This window comes from Bos javanicus, chromosome 8, assembly GCF_032452875.1.
Source record: "Bos javanicus breed banteng chromosome 8, ARS-OSU_banteng_1.0, whole genome shotgun sequence".
In the NCBI taxonomy this organism is placed as follows: Eukaryota; Metazoa; Chordata; class Mammalia; order Artiodactyla; family Bovidae; genus Bos; species Bos javanicus.
The window spans coordinates 47,907,431-47,929,169 of record NC_083875.1 but is presented as its reverse complement, the minus strand read 5'-3'; positions in this window follow the sequence as shown (position 1 = coordinate 47,929,169).

Below are 21,739 nucleotides of genomic sequence, written 5' to 3'. Positions count from 1 at the left end.
TTTATTATTTTTAAGTGAAGCAAACACATTGGAAAAAAAAAAAAGATGAAAGAGAGAGTGCTTGGAAAATGCTGATTTCCAATTAGAAGTTCAGGTAAATACTAAAAAAAATCAATTGGAAGACAAATTTTTCATTTAAAATCCTGAAACATATGAAAAGTAATATTTATACACTGTATCGTTCTCTGTCTCCTAAGTTCAGGCACACTCAGTGTTAGCACAAGATCACCTACCTGGGAAGAGAAACGTGCCAGCATTTCTCCTCAGATAATTGGGGCAAATGTAAACAAAAATAGAGAGGGAAAGCTGGAGGTGGGGGGGTGAAGGAAACCAGGAGACTTCTGGTGTGTGAATTTAACAAAGAAGATTTTGTTATCATGCTTAATTTTCTTCTTTCTTGATTTCTAATATTTCCTCTTTCCAAAGTTTCATAGTCTATTTCTAATTGTGGAAGTTCCTTGAACATAGATTTTCAGCTGCTTAAATAATGTAAAAAGGTTACTTTCCTAAAAATAATACTTGAAATGTGTCATCCAAGCCTGAAGCTTCCTTTTGGACATTTTATAGAACTCATGAGTCTTTTGCATATGAGCCCTTGAGTGACATATCAAAAGTGAGGAACTGATGAGGATTACAGCTCAAAGTCATGTGCTCTTCCATGTGGAAAATTAAAGAAAAATAAGAGAACCATCTTCTTAAAAAAAGGATTAAAATAATTGGAATTTCTTAGCCATTTTGCCAAAGTTTATGTTGACACAATTGCCAAATATGTATGTTGTCTATAATCCCACTAATAACTCTTTAAAACTCAGTTATCATTTCTTCATGTTATTGTGTTATGCTCAGACATGCTTGTTTTAAGTATTTACTTAAGTGCTAATGATAATCTGTTCACTTGATATTTGTTGGACTATTAGATTTGTATTTGCTATTCGTTCTTTATACAGTGAAGAAGCTGTACCAAATGTAATAGATTTTTTGCCTTGGTCTAAAGCTGTGAAAATGGTGGCATTTAATCTTTATTTATTTGAAGTAATATTTTTTCCTTCTTTGCCCTGTGCCTGTGCTTAGTCTCTCAGTTGTGTCCAACTCTTTGCAACCACATGGACTTTGGCCCTCCAGGCTCCTCTGTCCATGGGGATTCTCCAGACAAGAATACTGGAGTGGGTTGCCATGGCCTCCTTCAGGGGATCTTCCCATGGATAATATCACTGGAAATGTTCCAAAGAGGAGGCTTTTGCATTTATTAGAGCTCCTTTCAAGGAGACCAAGGTGTGTGGTTGGGAAGCATTGATTGATCAGTAAATAGGGTTGAAGAGTGAAAATTCCCAAGAAGTAGATTCCAGTTGTTAGATGGTCCTTGTCCCAAACTACCTTCTCAGGTATATGAGTCTCAGTACCAGACACTTGAATTATCAGATCAAGTATTTATATTTGATGTTAGAGCTGAATAACAAGGCAATAGAGAAAAGGCTATAGTAATCTTAAAGGAGGAGAGGCTCGGCCTAGTAATCTTAAATCATTCCCCACATGATACTCAACCTTACTCCAAAGTAAGGCTTAAATGATTAGTGCCTCTTGAGCCACAACATAAAGAATTTGTGTCTTTAGCTTGTCTAAGAGGCTGTCTCTGTTCAATTTTGCCTTTAGTCTGGCACTCAACATGCTTTGTATACTGTTCATTTTCTCAAATAATGTGCTGATGTGTTCCATCATTATGTGCACTATATATTAATCATTTTATATCTTCAGGACCTGGTATAGTTCTGGGCACATAGATGCTCAGAGGGATTTGGTTGGATTAAAATATCTGTCCAGTGAGTTGGTCAAGGTTAATTAAATCACTTTAAAATGGTGTCTTCATAATTCTGCTAAAATCTTAAATTCAAGGTCAAGCTACAAGTGTGGCACCAACTTCCAGACCTAGGGATAGATATTTATGTAACTGCTCAGAAAACAATCAGTAGTATTTGTAATATGTTAATAGCTCTTAAAATCCTACTCTATCTGAGAAAAATTAAAGCAGACCTAAAATTTGCAGATTTTTTTTCTTTTTCCCAAAGATAAACATATGCTGAGGTACAACTGGCCCAGATGTTTCATAGCATAAACTCCAATAGAATAAAATTCTCTAGTTACATCTATAATGCCACTTGGCTGTGGGTGAGTTTACCCTATGAGATTGTCCTATTGTACAGACACTGTAGTAAGTGTTAGGCAATGTTCACTTTATATTCAAAATAGATAAGCTGAAAATGCTTTACTTGTGGCACAATTAAATGGATGGAAACTATCTAGGAAGGAATTAGTACTAAAATTAAAAATGTTAGCTCCAGAAAAAAACTCACTAGAACCATCACTCACTGTTTTCTAAAATTTGTTTTTTGAAATGTGGTTGATTTACAATGTTGTATTAATTTCTGCTGTATAGAAAAGTGATTCAGTTATACATACATATATATATATGTGTGCTTAGTCTCTCAGTCATGTCTGACTCTTTGCAATCTCACAGACTGTAGCCCACCAGGCTCCTCTGTCCATGGGGATTCTGCAGGCAAGAATACTGGAATGAGTTGCCATGCCCTCCTCCAGGGGATCTTCCCAACCCAGGGTTCAAACCAAGGTCTTCCACATTGCAGGTACATTCTTTACCATCTGAGCCACCAGAGAAGCCCATAGATATGGATATGGATATAAATATAGATATAGACACATTCTTTTTCATGGTTTATCACAGAATATTGAATATAGTTCCCTGTGCTATACAGTAGGACCTCATTTAGACACTCTTTATAGAATTTGCATCTGCTAGTCCCAAACTCCCAATCCATCCCTCCCCTACTCCCCCTCTCCCTTGGCCACCACAAGTCTGTGCTTCATAGATAAGTGCATTTGTGTCATGTTTTAGATTTCATATGTAAGTGATATTGTATGGTTTCTTTCTGTCTGACTTACTTCACTATGATCATTTCTAGGTCTATCCATGTAGCTACAAATGGCATTATTTCATTCTTTTGTATGGCTGAGTACCACATCTTCTTTATCCATTCATTTGTTGATATATATTTAAGTTGCTTCCATGTCTTGGCTGTTGTAAATAGTGCCACTATAAACATAGAGATGCATGTATCTTTTTGAATTATAGTTATGTCAGGATATATGCCAGAGTGAGATTTCTGAATCATATGACAACTCTGTTTTTATTTTTTTGAGGAGTCTTCCCACTGTTTTCATAGTGGCTGCATTAATTTACATTCCCACCAACAGTGTATGAGAATTTGCTTTTCTCCACACCCTCTCTAGCATTTTTTTCATAGATTTTTTTGATGATGACCGTTCTGACTCATTGTACTTTTTTTGCATTTCTCTAAGAAATAGCAATCTTGGACATCTTTTCATGACCATCACTCTTATTTTATACCATTATCCTGGGGCATGGAGGAGGGAGGTGCCCTCACTATGTTCACACTCCTACTTAGTAGAACAGGCTGGAGAAAAATCCACCTGCCTTGGTTTCCATACTACTCCCATTCTACAAAATCATGTCTATATGGCTTCAGCTTCTGACTCTCCTCTCTACCACTAATCATAACTGGAGAAGACAGATGGCAGAATTTGTGTTGCAGAGGGAAATAGGGAGCTGAAGTGTCACTGAAAATTTACTATCCAGTGTATGAAAAATATGCCAACAGAAGATGAACTTACAGGTCCAGAAATAAGTTTTGGTACCAGGTGAATGCTTAAAGAGTCACTAATGTAATTCAGGGATGCTGGAAATTGTCATAATTGATGGTTCCAGAAATTTTGGATTTAGCTATATATTTTTTAAGGTTGTATTATGATGAATTCCTTTTGTTGACTTTCTTCTTTGTCATTTTGCCTCTTTTTGCAAATCTTGCCCATCTTTCCTATTGTGAGGGTTTAGTGAGTTTTCAAGTTGGATTTCCCCCCAACTGGTTTGCTGCCAGGTTGACAGCTCTTAGGAACAGACGTTCTCTATTTTTCTGGCTACTAGTCTAGAGAGCTTAGTTCAAGGTATTGACTTCTGATCCTCAAAGTCTCTAGTGGCTTCAATTCTGGCAAACTCAGAAACCCAGTTACATTTATTCAGCAGCCAGCCAATGAGTTAGCATTCAATTCATTCACTGCTTTTGCCAGTCTTTTTTGTGGCAGAGATTTAGTCCCATTAAATCTGCAGGATTGCATCTATCAGAGACTGAAATGACAGAGATTTCATGGCATTTGGATCCTTCATTCTATGGAGATAGTGATTGAGGGAAAAAAGAGAAGCCATAATAATATTTGAATATATGAAGCAATGGTATTTATTTAGAACAGATTGGATTATATCATAGAACAGACGATCCCTGTATTCACAGTTGCTGTTTAAGGAATTTTATCGCACCATTTGGAAAGGCCTCTAATAAAAAAGAGTAATGTACAACTGTACTTTGGTTAAGTATCAGCAAAGAAATATTAGTCCAAATATTTTAAATACAATGAGAAAGAAAGAGAAATTGAGACAGGTGTGCATGTGTGTGTGCACATGCACATACCCGTGTGTACATATACACACAGATTTTTATAGATAGTAGGCAAAATAATGAGGTCATAAAAGAAGAAGAATGGACCAAAGATGGTGTTAAGAATTGCTGACCATGGAACAACTATAAAGATACATAAATGACTATTTATCAGAGTGTGTATTGAAGTTGGCTTTCCTTTGGCTTAATGTATAATAGGAGCTACAAAGGAAATGACTGCTAGATTTTAATGTATAAATGTTAAAAATTTTTAGAGGTTAACAAAGTAAAAGACAAGTAGAAGGACTTCCCTAGTGGTCCAGTGGTTGACTCCATGCTCCCACTGCAAGGGGCATGAGTTTAATCCCTGATCAGGGAACTAAGATTTCACATGCTGTGAGGTATGTCCAAAATAAATTTTTTTTAAAGTGGAAAACTTTAAAAATGAATTCTTATGATGATGGGTTAATAGACATAGTATAAAAAGAGCTGTTACAGAGTAATAGGAAAAAAAAATTCTATTATAAAGAAGCAATTTACTAGAATAATTACAAATGGCCGCAGGAAAATGGAGGTTTATAAGTTATCTGGTGAATTCACAATACATTTCTTTTTCTGTGATCAACTTGGCCAAAAATTAATTTAAATTAATGATAAGCCTGGTTTTGTAAATGATTCATTAATAGGGACATTTTTGTATATTGCTGAGGGGCATGTAAATGGTGCATTTTTCTGGATAGCAATTTGGAAGTACCTGTCAAGAGCCTGAAAAAATATTCATAACTTATGAACCAATTATTGTCTTCATTCTAAATTGTATCTAAAGGAAATAATCAGAGATGTGCCCAAAATGTATGAGCAAGTTTATCCATGCTGCTGCTGCTGCTGCTGCTAAGTCACTTCAGTCGTGTCCCACTCTGTGCGACCCCATAGACGGCAGCCCGCCAGGCTCCCCTGCCCCTGGGATTCTCCAGGCAAGAACACTGGAGTGGGTTGCCATTTCCTTCTCCAATGCGTGAAAGTGAAAAGTGAAAGTGAAGTCGCTCAGTCGTGTCCGACCCTCAGCAGATAGTATTATTTATTACCATAAAAATGGAACCAGGTGATGCATATTTTGATTTCCTTAAAAAGGAAAGTGGGAACATGACAACCCAAAATCTATGGGATTCAGTAAAAGCAGTGCTAAGGGAAAGGTTCATAGCATTACAAGCTTACCTCAAGAAACAAGAGAAAAATCAAATAAATAACCTAACTTTACACCTAAAGCAACTAGAAAAATAAGAAATGAAGAACCCAGGGTTAGTAGAAGGATAGAAATCATAAAAATTAGGGCAGAAATAAATGAAAAAGAAACAAAGGAAACTATATCAAAAATCAACAAAACTAAAAGCTTGTTCTTTGAGAAGATAAGTAAAATAGACAAACCAGTAGCCAGACTCATCAAGAAAAAAAGGGAGAAGAATCAAATCAACAAAATTAGAAATGAAAATAGAGAAATCATGACAGACAACACAGAAATACAAAGGATCATAAGAAACTACTCTCAGCAACAATATGCCAATAAAATGGACAACTTGGAAGAAATGTATGAATTCTTAGAAAAGAATAACCTTCCAAAACTGAACTGGGAAGAAATAGAAAATATTAGCACAACCATGGAAATAGAAACTGTAATCAAATATCTTCCAATAAACAAAAACCCAGGACCAGATGGTTTCACAACTGAATTCTACCAAAAATTTAAAAAGAGCTAACACCTATCCTATTCAAACTCTTCCAGAAAACTTCAGAGGATGGTAAACTCACAAATTCATTCTATGAGGCCACCATCACCCTAATATCAAAACCAGACAAAGATGCCATGTAAAAGAAAACTATAGGCCAATATCACTGAAAAACATAGATGCAAAAATCCTCAACAAAATTCTAGCAAACAGAATCCAACAACATATTAAAAAGATGATACATCATGACCAAGTGGGCTTTATTCCAGGGATGCAAGGATTCTTCAATATCCACAAACTAATCAATGTGATACACCAGATTAACAAATTGAAGGATAAAAACTATATGATTATCTCAAGAGAGGCAGAGAAAGCCTTTGACAAAATTCAACACCCACTTATAAAAACTCTCCAGAAAGCAGGCATAGAAGGAACATATCTCAAGATAATAAAAGCCGTATATGATAAACCCACAGCAAACATTATCCTCAGTGGTGAAAAATTGAAACCATTTCTACTAAAGTCAGGAACAAGACAAGGATGCACACTCTCACCACTACTATTCAACATAGTTTTGGAAGTTTTAGCCACAGTAATCAGAGAAGAAAAAGAAAGAAAAGGAATCTAGATTGGAAGAGAAGTAGTAAAACTCTCATTGTTTGTAGATGACATGATTGTCTACATGGAAAACCCAAAGACACCACCAGAAAATTACTAGAGCTAATCAATGAATATAGTAAAGTTTCAGGATATAAAATTAATACACAGAAATCCCTTGCATTCCTATACACTAAAAACGAGAAAAGAGAAAGAGAAATTAAGGAAACAATCCCATTCACCATTGCAATGAAAAGAATAAAATACTTAGAAATAAATCTACCTAAAGAAACAAAAGATCTATATATAGAAAACTATAAAACACTGATGAAAGAAATCAAAGATGACACAAATAGATGGAGAAATATATCATGTTCATGGATCAGAAGAATCAATATAGTGAAAATGAGTATACTACCCAAAGCAATGTATAGATTCAGTGCAACCCCTATCAAGCTACCAATTTGTTCTAATTCTGGAATTTTCCACAGAACTAGAACAAATAATTTCACAATTTGTATAGAAATACAGAAAACCTCAAATAGCCAAGGCAATCTTGAGAGAGAAGAATGGAACTGGAGGAATTAACCTGCCTGACTTCAGACTATACTACAAAGCCACAGTCATCAAGACAGTATGGTACTGGCACAAAGACAGAAATATAAATCAATGGAACAAAATAGAAGATAAATCCATGCACCTATGGGTACCGTATCTTTGACAAAGAAGGCCAAAATATACAATAGAGAAAAGACGATCTCTTTAACAAGTGGTGCTGGGAAAACTAGTCAACCACGTGTAAAAGAATAAAATTAGAACACTTTCTAACATCATACACAAAAATAAACTCAAAATGGATTAAAGATCTTAATATAAGACCAAAAACTAAAACTCCTAGAGGAAAACATAGGCAACACTTTCTGACATAAATCACAGCAAGATCCTCTATGACCCACCACCCAGAGTAATGGAAATAAAAGCAAAAATAAACAAATAGGACCTAATTAAACTTAAAAGCTTTTGCATAATGAAGGAAATTATAAACAAGGTGAAAAGACAGCCTTCCTAGTGGGAGAAAATAATAGCAAATGAAGCAACTGACAAAGAATTAATCTCAAAAATATATAAACAGCTCATGGAGCTCAATACCAGAAATATAAATGATCCAATCAAAAAATGGGCCAAAGAACTAAACAGACATTTCTCCAGAGAAGACATACAGATGGTTAACAAACACATGAAAAAATGTTCAACATCACTCATTATCAGAGAAGTGCAAATCAAAACCACAATGAGGTACCATCTCACTCCGGTCAGAATGGTTGCTATCCAAAAGTCTACAAGCAATAAATGCTGGAGAGGGTGTGGGGCCAAGGGAACCCTCTTACACTGTTGGTGGGAATGCAAACTAGTACAGCCACTATGGAGAACAGTGTGGAGATTCCTTAAAAAACTGAAAATAGATCTGCCATATGACCAGCAATCCCACTGCTGGACATATACACTGAGGAAAGCAGAATTGAGAGAGACACATGTACCCCAGTATTCATCACAGCACTGTTTGCAGTAACTAGGACATGGAAGCAACCTATATGTCCACTGGCATGCAAATGGATAAGAAAGCTGTGGTACATATACACAATGGAATATTATTCAGCTATTAAAAAGAATACATTTGAATCAGTTCTAATGAGGTGAATGAAACTGGAGCCTATTATACAGAGTGAAGTAGGTCAGAAAGAAAAAGACCAGTACAGTATATTAACACATATATATGGAATTTAGAAAGATGGCGAGACAGCAAAAGAGAAACAGATGTAAAGAAAAGACTTTTGGACTCTGGGAGAAGGCAGGGTGGGATGATTTGAGAGACTAGCATTGAAACATGTATATTACCATATGTGAAATAGATCACAAGTCCAAGTTCAGAAATACATGAAACAGGGCACTCAAAGCCGGTGCACTGGAACAACCCAGAGGAATGGGATGGGGAGGAAGGTAGGTGGGGTGTTTGGGATGGGGAACACATGTACACCTGTGGCTGATTCATGTCAATATATGGAAAAAACCACCACAATATTGTAAAGTAATTAGCCTCCAATTAAAATAAATAATTTAAATGAGAAAAAAAAGGAACCAGGTTAATCTGCAGTGAATAAAATAGCACAATAAAAGTCTATACACCTATTTAATAGTATTATTTCTAGGAATATTCAGTAACATGGAGGTCAATTTATGATATCATAATATTGTTATATAATAAAGTATAATTCCTAAAATACTTGATTAAATTTCTGAAATCACAGCAATAATTATTTATGGGTAATGAAAGAATAGGCATTTAAAATGTGTTATACTCCTATGAATTAAAAAAAAATTGTATTGTAAAGTTCTTTGTTATAATCAGGGACAAATATATTTCCCCTAGTTTTACTATAGACAAAAAATTCACTGATTTTATGGTTTTATTAATTGTAGCAATTATATGCAGTTAAGTAACTGAAATTACAGTTAAGATATGCCCTATTTTCAGCACCCTAAAAAATTCCTCATGTCCTTTTGCAGTCAGTTCTATCCTCAAACAATTACTGGCGATTGCTGCTCTTTCTGTCACTATTGTTTTGTCTTTTCTAGAATTTCATACATCATTTTGAGGTTCATGCTGCTATATATGCCATTTTATTTTGTTCTAAGAACTTTATTTTGAAAAAGTAACTCAGTATATGATTCACTCAAAGAATTAACCCAGGGGTGAAGGTGATTAGACATAGTGAAAAGAAGAAATATTGAGACTGGAGAGTCTAGATAAGTCATCTACATCTTCTGATTCTCAGTTTGCTCTTCTCTAACATGAGATTAAAAATAACATTTTCCTTATCCATTCTTCAGCATCATTATGGGTAACAAATCAGAAAATGCTTATTAAACCACTTTGTGAAGCATGAATATCAATTTCTGACTCAGTTATTATTGTATGATATTGATATGTAGGTCAGTGTACCTATCCTTTTCAAAAGGAGATTTGCCTTTATGTATATAAAATAGAGAATCTCCTTCATAAGGGTATATTCTAACATTAAGTTCAGTTCAGTTCAGTCATTGAGTCGTGTCCGACTCTTTGTGACTCCATGAATCGCAGCCCACCAGGCCTCCCTGTCTATCACCAACTCACAGAATTTACTCAAACTCATGTCCATCGAGTCGGCAATGCCATCCAGCATTCTCATCCTCTGTCGTCCCCTTCTCCTCCTGCCCCCAATCCCTCCAAGCATCAGGGTCTTTTCCAATGAGTCAACTCTCGCATGAAGTGACCAAAATATTGGAGTTTCAGCTTCAACATCAGTCCTTCCAGTGAACACCCAGGACTGATCTCCTTTAGAATGGACTGGTTGGATCTCCTTGCAGTCCAAGGGACTCTTAGGAGTCTTCTCCAACACCACAGTTCAAAAACATCAATTCTTCGGTGCTCAGTTTTCTTCACAGTCCAACTCTCACATCTATACATGACTACTGGAAAAACCATAGCCTTGACTAGACAGACCTTTGTTGGCAAAGTAATGTCTCTGCTTTTAAATATGCTATCTAGGTTGGTCATAACTTTCCTTCCAAGGAGTGAGCATCTTTTAATTTCATGGCTAAGCATCTTTTAATTTCATGGCGGCAGTCACCATCTGCAGTGATTTTGGAGCCCCCAAAAATAAAGTCAGCCAGTTTCCACTGTTTCCCCATCTATTTCCTACAAAGTGATGGGACCGGTTAAGCCCTAATAAATTGCTGTCACCGGAGATGTTTGAGAATGGACCAGACTGTCAGCAGTGGTAAATGATTGAATTCTCTAGCATTAGTTATTTCAGATTCAAGTTCTGATATCCATACTTTCCCCTATCCTCTTTCCCTTTTCTTTTCTAGATCCCTCTGCATTCAGAACTTGTTCTCTATCAACAGGTTAGAGTATGAGAATATACTCTTTTATTAATTTTTTGACATCTAGGAGGTTTTCTTAAATGTTTAAGATTTGCAGAAACAAAAAGGCAGTGAATACCCAATGTGTTCCACCCAGTTTGCAGATACGTACTTGGCACCAGGAAATAACTTTAAATGACTTGAAAGAAAGAATACTAGCAAACCTGGCTAGGTCATCCCTTTAATATGTATTCATTCTACAGTCACCAAATTTTGATTGAGTTTCCATCATGTTCTAGACTTTCTATGGGACCTGGGGTATAGTTGGTATTTGTCCTAATAGAAATTACATTCAAGTAGGAGATGAAGACAAAAAATAAATAAATAAACCATTAAATAGTTGCAAATTCTGATAAGAGTAAAACAAAAAGCTGCAGTGGGTGATGAAATAGGACTAACAAAATCAAGAAAGGACTCTCTAGGGAGATTATACCTAAGCAAGACCTGAAGCATGAGGAGGAGCTAATCTTGGGAAGAGCTGGAAAAAATAGCACGAGGAAAAGAAGAAACACTATGCAAATATTCTGTGACAGGGAATACAGGAACTAAAGAAAAATCAGTGTGGTGGGTACATGATGAATACAGAAAGGTCCATAGTTGAAGCTGTAGAGTTAATAAGCTCTATCACATCAGACTGCAATGAGGAGTTTGGGTTCCATCCTAACTCCCTGGGGAGAACTGGATGGTTTTACTCATGGGGGTGTCTTGATTGTCTTGACCTGTTTTAATCCTCATTGTTTTCATAAAATTAAACTGGTCATTCTCTATTCTGATCTGTAGTCAACAGTTTGCTTGCAAAGAATTTAATTAAGATGCAAAGAAAAACTACACATATTAAAGCTTTTTCTACCTGTTTTCTAAAGTAATAATTTAAGATGTTCTCTTTGAGATAATTTGAGTTACTATAGAACATTCTAGTTCTTTCCTCTATTATTATATTTCAAATTCCTTATTGGGGAAGATTTCCTAGGGACAGTTGGGGGTCCCATGCAGTCAACCAGATACCCTTGTCAGCACATGTATTATTTAGGCTTCTGTGGGTGGCTTCAGCTAGATTTAGAATGACAGCAATCAGAATCTGATTTATTAGTCAATTTAGAATTGACCGTAAGTCAAATTTTTCTTTGCTACCTAATTTTCTGTTTTAGCATCTTCAGGTCAGTAGTAAAGTTTTAATATTTTGTCTTCTCCCAAAATGCTATATACATTTCATATGAAGGTCAAGTAATTTTGAATAATCACCATAAATTTATATGATTACACAGATTACACATTACTGTGATAGTTATAAAGTTTTCTGGCCAAGTGTATTTTACTGTATAATTGAAGCTTGTTGTTAAGTGAAAATATTGTCTTTCAGTCATGAAGACCATTGATTTTATGAGATATCTAACTAAAGTTTCTGAAACTAATTCTATTACCTTAAAAATAGATTTTTACTTTCAATTTGTATATTATAAAATATTAAACAGTATCTCAAGAATTTATATTTGAATTAAAACCATGGTTCTGAAATTTTGTGAACTTGAATAAGTATTTAACATTTTGTGTCTCAGTTTTCTCATCAAGAGAATGCACATGAGGATAAAAGCAAGATAATAATGAGGATTAAATGAGTTCATATATGTATATATGGAAAACTTGACCCACATTTGCAAGAATCATGTGAATCCTTCAGAAGCATTCATTTTCCACTTAATAAATACTGTACCCACTTAATAAATACTGTACCTCAGGCCTTGTGTTTAAAATATCAACATACCAATGAATAAAACGGAGAAGGTAATGGCACCCCACTCCAGTACTCTTGCCTGGAAAATCCCATGGATGGAGGAGCCTGGAAGGCTGCAGTCCATGGGGTCGCTGAGGGTCGGACACGATTGAGTGACTTCACTTTCACTTTTCACTTTCATGCATTGGAGAAGGAAATGGCAACCCACTCCAGTGTTCTTGCCTGGAGAATCTCAGGGACGGGGGAGCCTGGTGGGCTGCTGTCTATGGGGTCACACAGAGTCGGACATGACTGAAGTGACTTAGCAATAGCAAAAAAAAATAGCAATGAATAAAAACAAATCATTGTCTGAGCAGAGAGGTCTGAGCTTCCTGCCCAGGACAGGCTGCCCCAGCCAGCTGGAACAGAAGAGTAGAGAAGGAATGTGTACATTAGCAATAAGAACATAAGAAATCCAGAGTCACTGGGAGAGCCATTTGTCCTTCTGTGATCTGCAGGATTCTTATATTAAGGTTAGATGCACTGTTACTTTTTCAATTTTCAGATCGTGTAGGTGATCAAATACCACCTTTCTTTTGGAACACAACAAAAAACTTGTATAAATCTTTTTGTTTTTAATTGACAACAGCATATTGTTTGAGTAAAAATACAGATTATAGAACCAGATGCACAGATCACAGAATCAGATAGACTTGGATTCAAGTCTGTTTACTACCCATGTGACTGTTAATAAAAATAATTGATAATAATAAGAATAGGAAAGGGTTTTATTTGAGTCAAATTGAGGAGTAGCCTGGAAGCCCGCTTCCCAAATTAACTCTGAGAAACTGCTCCAGCGGAGCAGGGTTTTCAGCACAGTTTTGTATCTTGTCAGAACAAAGAACATTAAACATTTCTTCAAGGGTTGCATTTCTACAAGGTTTCAAAAAAAAAAAGAACAGACCAGCATGTACACAGTGAATCAGTATGGCCTTGGCACCTGGGACGGGAATCTTGTCATCAAAGGAATAGTGTCATTGGCTTCCTAGGAAGGGGACATTTAATCTTTATTTTTAACATGGATGTTCTTTACTTCTTGTCAGTGTGCCCTTTCTTTCATTGAAGCAGATGTATAATGTATGTTTGATAGGCCACAGACTTTTTTATTTAGTATAAAATCCATATGAACTCACAAATAAGCCAGAATGACTTCCATATATCTCAATACATAAAAAAAAATTTTTCAATACATAAAAATTTTGTAGTCATAACTTACTGCAAGTTTCTTAACTTTTTTGTCTTCAGTTTTCTGAGACTGTTTTCTCATATGTAAAATGACAATAATAATGCTATAAATATCATAGGCTTGTTGTGAAAACTAAATGAGCTATGCAAGTCAAAGTATTACCACAGTTTAGCATATATTAGGTGCTTAAAATTGTCAATTATCACCCTAACATTATTACAGTTAGCTACCATGTTTAAAGATGAGGATTCATAAAAGTTGTATAAAGTGTCCAGTGTCTTAATGTGGATTCAAATTCAGTTTTCCTTGATTTCAAAATGCATGTTATTTGTATTGATTTTGTGCCTCTTCATAAGAAAAACAAAACAAAAACTTGACCAGTCTCTCTCAAAAGCTAATATTGTGCGATCCCCACCACTATTATTAATTAAAAGTGAAGGACTTACGGTTGTTAAAATATGTCACCCGATAAACATCAACAGTGATACATTTTATGGCAGACTAACAAAAATAGATAGCAAGTACAGTTTTCATTAGTTTTCTTTACCAAAATCCTCTACTGCTTTGAGGATTTTCTAGATCACAGCATGTCTGTTTCCCAGGTGAGCAGACCTTATGGTTCAACTCAGTGCTAGCCATTAGTGTCAGAACCAGGATACACAAGGTGGGGTGTGCAGCTGGAGCAGTCTCACTGCTCTCATGGATGGGAGTCAGATGGTGTCTGAGAAGGTACATGTGAGTCTTGAACTTGTAACTTATTTGAGCACCCATTAATCAAAAGATTTGACTTATGCTATACTGTTAGCAAGGAAATACTGAATTTTCCTCCAATTTACACAGTTTATTCAAGCAGTAATTGGAGAGTCACTGCTTAAATCCCACTCTTAAAAGAAAGTTATCCTTTCATTCGGTTTTTTAACCAAGTGGGCCAGATTTGTGGTATGCGTGGTATGTATGATATGTGTGTGTGTGTGTGTGTGTGTGTGTGTAACAGAGGAAAAAAGATGTCTAGGCTCAGAATCCTGAGCAACTTCACTTTCACTTTTCATTTTCATGCATTGGAGAAAGAAATGGCAACCCACTCCAGTGTTCTTGCCTGGAGAATCCCAGGGAGGCTGGAGCCTGGTAGGCTGCTGTCTATGGGGTCGCACAGAGTTGGACACGACTGAAGCGACTTAGCAGCAGCAGCAGGCTCAGAATAGAGAATATCTGTAGTAATGAATAGCATTGTGGGTATTAGAAGAATGCAAATATTAAGCAGTTTAGAAATGGCACATCTCAAATTTCTATATTTTTAACAAGCCTCCATGGATTCATTACAATTTCAGGATTGTACAAAAAATAATCCCCTTTGTGAATGAAATTTTAGAGTTTTGAAGCTTGAATGAGGGTATAATTTAGCTCTTGGCCTTTGAATACTTATTATACATTTGTTGTGTGTGTGTGTGTAATATTTCTATTTTTGATGAGACTGAAACTGCTTTTATCGATATACCTTAATGTTTTCCAATTGGAACATTTTATATATTAAAGCTTTGCAGTCTGTTACTGGAATATGTAATTCCCTCCCAGCTGCAGAGAGGAAGGAAGCATTAGGTAAAGGCAGATATGGTTCTCTTCTGTGTTCTGTGAAGCTTACTCATCCTCTTAATGGAAGAAGCAAAGGAGAAAATGAAGGTACTGTTTTGTTTTTTGCTTTTCCTAGAGCAGCAGTTTTGGGAAAGACAGTAGATATGACTTTATATTGTTAATAATCTATTACTAGTATTTTTGAGATTTTACCATGTACTGGTTCCACTTTTGAGGGCTCTGCACATATTAGCTAATTAACTTCACAATATTCCTTTGGTATAGGTAGTGTGTATCATTATCCCCAAGTTGCATATGGAAAAACTAAAGCATAGTCAGGTTAAGAAACTTCCCAAAGCTACCTGAAATGATAAAGTAGAGTTCAAATCTATGCGATTAACTATGTGACCTGTGCTCTTAACCATTGTGCCAGGGGTGTCAGTGAAAGAACAATCATCATCTTCAGTCATCATAATTACACTTAAATGTGTGTTTACTCTGTAAGCCTATTGTGCCAGTTGCTTTTAATCTTCACAAAAACCTTGAGGTGGAAGCTGTTGTAGACTCCATTTTACAAGATGGAAACTAAGACTCTGGGAGGTAACTAACCGAGGGCTACATAGCTATAAGAGGTGAGACTTGAGTTTGAGTTAAATCTGGCTTCAAAGCTAGCAAATAAAGTCAGGGAGAGGGAAACACTGACAAATCCATGCCCATTTCTAGATAACGTGGCTTCCCATTACCTGTAGCTTATCACTACCTTCATTATGAGTCAGGGGCAAAAAAAGAGGCGATAACACACGTTTCAGGCTTCAGTTACGATGGAGGTCACTTTGTAACAGGTTCTATATGGCACAATTCATTTAGCGAGTGAGAGAGAGAGACAGAAAGTCAGCTATTACGTAAACTGTATGCTTAGTAAACTAATTAATTCATGAAGAAAAATTTTTAAAGAAACTAAATTATTAGTGAGTTTCCCCTCAAAGCTCCCTACAGGACCATTATGAAAAGTAATTCCAGGGACTTAAGAGGATTAGACTTCATTCTATTTAAAATGCCCTATAACATAATACTGACTATAACTATGAAGAGAGTTTTTACATAATGATAATCCATCATGTGAAGAAGGATTAAAGGTCCAAGATGTCCAGTATGGTTAAAAGGAGATTTGAGTCAAGCTTGTTGCCTGTCTTTTGGAGAATACTCTCTGGAAGAAAACTTGACTGTAAAGTTCCAGGGAGACACATTTTATCTTAGTTGTAGAAAGAACTTTCTACAACTGTAGAAAGCCCTTGGAATGGGCTACCTTAGAAACTCACCCACTACCTGCCATTGTGTGCAGAGGCAGGATAGCATTCAGGGAACCAGGGAGACATGGAGTAGATAACTATTCTATTCTAATTTTGAGATCTTTTAATTTTATACAGCATAAAGGTTATTTAAGCTGCTCAAGTGAGAGAGTCATGTATTTTAATAGATTTTAATGCATATTAGACTCTTATCTATAAAAGATGCCAAAAGGAGAAAAACACCTGAAGTGTAGGAAAAAATTATGTAATCTATTTGGAAAACATATTTGAAGCTAAATTAAGAACTGTTCTTTATCGGTGGAATCTATAAGGAGAGTTAATACTTTAGAAAATATTGTTGAAGGATATAAAATTTCTAAAAATTTAATTTTAAAATTTGAGTGTGGTTAAAGAGAAGAAAGCCAGGGCTGCTTTGGTGGCTTGAATGGTAAAGAATCTGCCTGCAATGCAGGAGACCCTGTTCCACTAATGGGTCAGGAAGAGATCCCAGAGAAGGGAATGGCAACCCACTCCAGTATTCTTGAATACTACAGCTAGCTCCTCTGAGGAGCCTGATGGGCTATAGTTCACGGGGTCACAAAGAGTCAGACATGACTGAGCGACAAACACTTAGAGAAGAAAGAGGAAAAGTATGTTTTTCGACAAAAATGTTAATTTGCCAGAGTTTACAACACAAATGTTTTTCTGATAAAAGTGATGAATTATCAAATACAACAAACAGGGTTCTGATATTGAAATTACAAAGTATTGGGGCAAATGAATTTAACTCACAAAGGTTTATTACCCTTGGGCTGGTTCCTGCTGTGTCCATGGGATGTTTGTGTATTGTCCTCTTGAACTAGGTACACTACATTCACTGTGAGAGCCTTGAAATATCTATTCTATTAATGTCCAGATACTAGTGAATTTCAGTGTTTTAACAACATTATGAAAAATTACATTGGAACATATTTTTTTGAAAACACATTTCAGGTGGCAGTTTGGAACACTCTGAACTACCAGGATACAGTATCATTTCCTTTCTGTTTTCTTAGGTTTTCATGAGTCAGCCCATTGTATATCCAAGATATATAAGGGAAGGCAGTGTACACAGTGGCACAATGCTAGGTGGAGGGTGCCATAATTTTTTTTAAAGAGAGGGAATGTGTTTTCAAAAGGAAGTCAGGCAGCCTGTCTGTACTGTGGCTCATTAACAGTGTTGAGGCAGTTCAAATCTTATCATGATTCTTAAATTTAGCATCATTAAGGCAGGAAATAAAACACAAAGATGATCAGTGGGAAGTGGGCTTACATAGCATGGAAGAAAATTAGTTTATTGAAAGGCAGGCTTTGGAGTACAAAAATTTGATGTGCTGGGTTTGCTATTTCGGGGGATACTGAAAACTAATGTGGTCATGTCAGGCTTCTAAGTCTGTTGGAATTTATTCTGTAGATTTGTGAACATCCACATTCTTAAAACTGGTAAAACAAGCATTTTGGATTTATGAAATGCAGACGTCTGGGGCTGGACTTGCTCTTCTCTGCTCTTTCCTCATTAGACTCCTCTCTAAAACCCAGAAAGATACCATTCCATGTGAAAATATCATTTCTTGTAGCAGGTTGGGATCCTGAAAACTCTGCTTTAGATGTTGTGATAGCAAACAATTTTGGCCCAAACTATTCCAACAACGGGAGAAAACCTCTTTTCATGCACTATTATTTTTCTTTGATCTTTCCACTGTAGTCTCCAAGTCTCTGGAGGTTTTGTGCTCACTCCTCTAATTTCCATTAGAGAGGGCTGTGAATCCTCCTCCTCCTCCATTCCAGAGTTCCTAACTATTCTCTTTGACCAAAGTTATTCAGTAAAAATTAAAGGGGCTAGGAGGATCAAAGGCTGTGTGTTTTTGGAATGGTGCTGTCACTTTTTGTGGGGTCCTTTACAGTGAGGAACAGTGGGGGGCAGGGGAGAGTCAACTGCAGTGTTTCAGCATTTTTACAGAGCTGCAAGGGAACCAACTTCTTAATAGCATCTAAGATCTTAGATGCTGGATGTGCTGGGAGGCTGGTGCTTTGTAGCCTAACCAAAAGCTACATCTTAAAATCTGATGAATATCACTCTGCAGTATAGCATGAGGAAATCCATACTGCCCTAGTAGTCTCCCACCTTTCTCTCTACCCTATTAACTAAACTCAGGGTAACTCAAAAGAAGTTGTCAGGTTTAATATGCCTTGCTTGAATCATTACCTAGTACTGAAAGTATATACACTTGTGTAGACTTCAGGAAATCACCAACAGGCAAAAGTAGCATCCGTAGCATCAGTACTTGCTGCCTAGGTGATAAATCATAGTATAAGGGACTCAGAATACACCAGGCACTGTTCAAAGTGATTCACTGATATCTTAGCTCTCTTAGTCTTCACAGCCTTGTGTGTGTATTGTTTCATTTTTGTCTCCCTTTTACAGATGAAGACTAAGGCACAGAGTTGTTGTTTAGTCACTACGATGTGACCAACTCTTTTGTAACCCCATGGTCTGTAGCCCTCCAGGCTCCTCTGTCTTTGGGATTTCCCAGGCAAGATTACTGGGGTGGGTTACCATTTCCTTCCCCAAAGGATCTTCTCAATCCAAGGATGGAACCCACATCTCCTGCATTGCAGGTGGATTCTTTATCATCAAGCCACCAGGGAAACCCAAGGCATAGGGGTCAGAATTAGAATGCAAACCATGCAGGCTGATTCCAGAATTCATGGTTTACCTTTTTACTACATCAACCTCAAACCAAAGATCCGAAACAAATGCTCAGCATTTCTTCTTCATGATCTTTTAGTCAACTCTTCAGTTCAGTTCAGTTCAGTCGCTCAGTCGTGTCCGACTCTTCGCAACCCCATGAATTGCAGCACGCCAGGCCTCCCTGTCCATCACCAAATCCCGGAGTTCACCCAGACTCACGTCTGTCGAGTCAGTGATGCCATCCAGCCATCTCATCCTCTGTCGTTCCCTTCTCCTCCTGCCCCCAATCCCTCCCAGCATCACAGTCTTTTCCAATGAGTAAACTCTTCGCATGATGGCCAAAATACTGGAGTTTCAGCTTTAGCATCATTCCTTCCAAGGAACACCCAAGACTGAGCTCTTCAGAATGGACTGGTTGGATCTCCTTGCAGTCAAGGGACTCTCAAGAGTCTTCTCCAACACCACAATTCAAAAGCATCAATTCTTCGGCGCTCAGCCTTCTTCACAGTCCAACTCTCACATCCATACATGACCACAGAAAAAACCATAGCCTTGACTAGACGGACCTTTGTTGGCAAAGTAATGTCTCTGCTTTTGAATATGCTATCTAGGTTGGTCATAACTTTCCTTCCAAGGAGTAAGCGTCTTTTAATTTCATGGCTGCAGTCACAACCTGCAGTGATTTTGGAGACCAAAAAAAAAATAAAGCCTGACACAGTTTCCACTGTTTCCCCATCTATTTCCCATGAAGTGGTGGGACTGGATGCCATGATCTTCGTTTTCTGAATGTTGAGCTTTAAGCCAACTTTTTCACTCTCCACTTTCACTTTCATCAAGAGGCTTTTTAGTTCCTCTTCACTTTCTGCCATAAGGGTGGTGTCATCTGCATATCTGAGGTTATTGATATTTCTCCCGGCAATCTTGATTCCAGCTTGTGTTTCTTCCAGCCCAGCATTTCTCATGATGTACTCTGCATATAAGTTAAATGAGCAGAGTGACAATATACAGCCTTAACGTACTCCTTTTCCTATTTGGAACCAGTCTGTTGTTTCATGTACAGTTCTAACTGTTGCTTCCTGACCTGCATACAAATTTCTCAAGAGGCAGGTCAGGTGGTCTGGTATTCCCATCTCTTTCAGAATTTTCCACAGTTTATTGTGATCCATACAGTCAAAGGCTTTGGCATAGTCTATAAAGCAGAAATAGATGTTTTTTCTGGAACTCTCTTGCTTTTTCAATGATCCAGCAGATGTTGGCAATTTGATCTCTGGTTCCTCTGCCTTTTCTAAAACCAGCTTGAACATCAGGAAGTTCACGGTTCACATATTGCTGAAGCCTGGCTTGGAGAATTTTGAGCATTACTTTACTAGCGTGTGAGATGAGTGCGATTGTGCAGTGGTTTGAGCATTCTTTGGCATTGCCTTTCTTTGGGATTGGAATGAAAACTGACCTTTTCCAGTCCTGTAACCACTGCTGACTTTCCCAAATGTGCTGACATATTGAGTGCAGCACTTTCACAGCATCATCTTTCAGGATTTGAAATAGCTCAACTGGAATTCCATCCCCTTCACTAGCTTTGTTCGTAGTGATGCTTTCTAAGGCCCACTTGACTTCACATTCCAGGATGTCTGGCTCTAGGTCAGTGATCACACCATCATGATTATCTGGGTTGTGAAGATCTTTTTTGTACATTGCTTCTGTGTATTCTTCTCACCTCTTCTTAATATCTTCTGCTTCTGTTAGGTCCACACCATTTCTGTCCTTTATTGAGCCCATCTTCACATTAAATGTTCCCTTGGTATCTCTAATTTTCTTGAAGAGATCTCTAGTCTTTCCCATTCTGTTGTTTCCCTCTATTTCTTTGCATTGATCGCTGAAGAAGGCTTTCTTATCTCTTCTTGCTATTCTTTGGAACTCTGCATTCAGATGCGTATATCTTTCCTTTTCTCCTTTGCTTTTTGCTTCTCTTCTTTTCACAGCTATTTGTAAGGCCTCCCCAGACAGCCATTTTGCATTTTTGCATTTCTTTTCCATGGGGATGGTCTTGATCCCTGTCTCCTGTACAGTGTCATGAACCTCATTCCATAGTTCATCAGGCACTCTGTCTATCACATCTAGTCCTGTAAATCTATTTCTCACTTCCACTGTATAATCATAAGGGATTTGATTTAGGTCATACCTGAATGGTCTAGTGGTTTTCCCTACTTTCTTCAATTTAAGTCTGAATTTGGCAATAAGGAGTTCATGGTCTGAGCCACAGTCAGCTCCCGGTCTTGTTTTTGCTGACTATATAGAGTTTTTCCATCTTTGGCTGCAAAGAATATAATCAATCTGATTTCGATGTTGCATCTGGTGATGTCCATGTATAGAGTCTTCTCTTGTGTTG